This window comes from Sphaeramia orbicularis, chromosome 9 (genome assembly GCF_902148855.1).
Source record: "Sphaeramia orbicularis chromosome 9, fSphaOr1.1, whole genome shotgun sequence".
Classification (NCBI taxonomy): Eukaryota; Metazoa; Chordata; class Actinopteri; order Kurtiformes; family Apogonidae; genus Sphaeramia; species Sphaeramia orbicularis.
The window spans coordinates 2,042,148-2,045,714 of NC_043965.1; positions in this window are offsets into that span (position 1 = coordinate 2,042,148).

Consider the following 3,567-nt stretch of genomic DNA (forward strand, 5'->3'; position numbering starts at 1 on the left):
TTTGAAGAACAGTTAGCATCTGTACAGCTAGTTCACAAACACTAGTGAAGACAGAATAATTAAATAAATACATGTATATTTATATACAGCATATATGTAAAGGAGGATGTTTTACAGGATAAAAATGACTAGAAATAACTAAAAATAAGAAGCTGGAATATAAAAACAGAATGATCTAGACAAACTAAAATGTTTGAACACATGTAAAAGAGTTGAAAGTTCATTTCTTTAATCTGATAAAGTTTCATTATGAACATTTACAATTGTTTTCATAATAAATATGATAAAAACGCAAGTCTTTTTTTTTTACTATAACAGACTGTTTTAGGCAATTATCTATAATATAAAAGGCAAGTGGCCTGTGTGTGTGTGTGTGTGTGTATGTGTGTGTGTGAGTGTGTGTGTGTGTGTGTGTGAGTGTGTGTGTGTGTGTGTGTCTGGGCATTCACACTAAACCCGTACACAGCTGACTGCTGTAGTTTGTCATACTTATGTATTTTTGGTCAATGAACAGACTAGTAAAAATGGCAAGTTGATAGGACCAATATTTTGGGAGATATTAGTCATTTTCCTTACAATCACGTTGCTATGGCCAGAACTGTTTGGCGGTGACTGCTGGACAAATGCGGTACAGCATGCATGAATACACAACAGCAGGAAAATGACCACATCTAGGACCTGTGGAGCCACACGGGTCAACGCACTAGTTGAGTTAAGATGAGTTAAGCTGAGTTGAGTTAAGTTAAAAAATTGGTAAAAATAACATAACTAAATGTGGGCCTGCTGTAATGGGAGTCCTTAAAGGGTTAAATCTTCATGGGTTAAGTTAAGTTAAGTTAAGTTAAGTTAAGTGTGGTCCTGCTGTAATGGGAGTCCTTAAAGGGTTAAATCTTCATGGGTTAAGTTAAGTTAAGTTAAGTTAAGTTAAGTTAAGTTAAGTTAAGTTAAGTTAAGTTAAGTTAAGTTAAGTGTGGTCCTGCTGTAATGGGAGTCCTTAAAGGGTTAAATCTTGGTGGGAGCAGACAGAAGTGCATTTTTGGGGAGTGTTACTGAACTGGAAAACAACAAAAGGCGACATTCGTCTTCAGATTGTTTGGTTCCCTTCTGTTTCCTACAGAGAAAACGTGTCGTCCGGATGAACCGACGGCTCTGCGATGTGTTTATAATCATTTTCAGGCCACAGCGTCAGATAAATCAGCTTTAAACACACACAGATGAGGCCGTTTGCCGCCGTCTTTCCATAGGATTTGTTCACAAAGGGAGAAAAATGACGAGGCTGATCCGGGTTTTTATCCACAAGTCGGTTTAATCGGCCGCTGATTTAACTCAATATAGAAAGTGTGGGTCTGAGAACCATTAAAAACACATCAGTGAGTCGTCACAGTCTCATAAAGATGATCATAAAACACAGCTGTTCATGAAAAAAGATTAAATATGAAATGTGAAACTATTTCTACACTTTTTTTACACTGAGATCAATAAGACATTTTATCAAACATATTTTATTTGACATCTGTTCTGTATCTCAGCAAAAACTATTCTGTTAAAAGTCTGATGCATTTACTTCAAATTAGTACAAATATTTCATAAATGTACTCGTGGAGAGTTTTTTAATGTTGATGAAAATGGAATAAAACATGCAATGATTGTACACAGTCTGATACACTAATTCTTTTGTGTTTTTCTATTGATGTACATATTCTAGTGTTTTTTATATTTTCTCTTTTTTATTTCTATCTAACCAAAAACTGCCTCTAAGAAAAAATTTCGTTATGTTACATAGGGACGTAACGATATGAAAATTTCATATCACGGTTATTGTGACCAAAATTATCACGGTTATCATTATTATCATGGTATTGTTGAAATTGTGCTCAAAATGTTCAAAAAGTACTGAAACACACACTGAAATAATTTAACCAAGTTGTCTGTAAAAAATAAATAAATAAATAAAATAATTGGCACAATGTACCTTCTGTTGCAGAAACATTCAAATATTAACCCTTAGTGGTCTGAGCCTATTTTGTCCATTTTTCAGTCCTTTTGATTTGGCCTTTATATACTATATAAACAAATGTTTACTATACCCATGTTTGGGATCTGTTTTTCAGCACAACTTCATCTATATCATCTGTCTATTATTTTTTCACTTTCACCTACTATAAAAAAAAAAAACATAAAAGGACAAAAAAACACACACAAAAAAAGGAAAATCCGATTTGAAAAATGTATATACTTTATTGCATAAATAACACACAGATGCTTAACGAACCTTTTCAAAGACTTTAAAAGTGAATATTGGTTCCAAATATTAGGTATAGAAAATAAAAACTGTAATAAATTCAAACTATACTCAGATATTTGACATAAAAGCAGATCTTTACACAGGGTTTTTTCCCTGAAAGTGCAGTAATGAGACACTGTTATCACGATAATTAGAATTTAAACGGTGATACTAACCGTCTGCAATTTTACCGCGGTTTATCGTTATACCGGTAATCGTTACATCCCTATGTGCACATAATGACAATAAACATTCTTGAATCTGGAATCTTGCATGAGATGAAAGCGACATAAATGACAAACAAGATGAAAACTACGCAAAAGATGTAACTAGATGCAATAAGACAAAGAAGACATAAAAAGATGCAAAAGGATGAAAATAGGTGCATGTTGGTCTCCGGCAGGGCTGTCCTTTGTCACCAGTTCTGTTCATTATTTTTATGGACAGAATTTCTAGGTGCAGCCAGGGGCCGGAGGGGGTCCGGTTTGGGGACCACAGGATTTCATCTCTGCTTTTCGCAGATGACGTTGTCCTGTTGGCCTCATGGAACCTGGACCTTCAGCGTGCCCTGGGGCGGTTTGCAGCCGAGTGTGAAGCGAGCGGGATGAGGATCAGCACCTCCAAATCCGAGGCCATGGTTCTCGACCGGAAAAAGGTGGTCTGCCCTCTCTGGGTCGGTGGGGAGTCTTTGCCCCAAGTGGAGGAGTTTAAGTATCTGGGGTCTTGTTCAAGAGTGAGGGAAGGATGGAGCGTGGGATTGACAGACGGATCGGTGCAGCGTCTGCAGTGATGCAGTCGCTGTACCGGTCGGTTTTGGTGAAGAAGGAACTGAGCCGAGAGGAGAAGCTCTGGATTTACCGGTCAATCTACGTTCCTACCCTCACCTATGGTCATGAGCTTTGGGTCAGGACCGAAAGGACCAGGTCCCGAATACAAGTGGTCCAAATGAGTTTCCTCTGCAGGGTGGCTGGGCGCACCCTTAGAGATAGGGGGGAGGAGCTCAGAGTAGAGCCGCTGCTCCTCCACATCCAGAGGAACCAGCTGAGGTGGCTCGGGCATCTGTTTTGGATGCCTCCTGGACTCCTCCCTGGGGAGGTGTTCCGGGCATGTCCCACCAGGAGGAGGCCTCGGGGAAGACCCAGGACACATTGGAGAGACTATGTCTCTCGGCTGTCCTGGGAACGCCTCGGGGTCCCCCCGGAAGAGCTGGAGGAGGAGTCTGGGGAGAGGGAAGTCTGGGCATCCCTGCTTAGACTGTTACCCCCACGACCTGGCCTCGGATA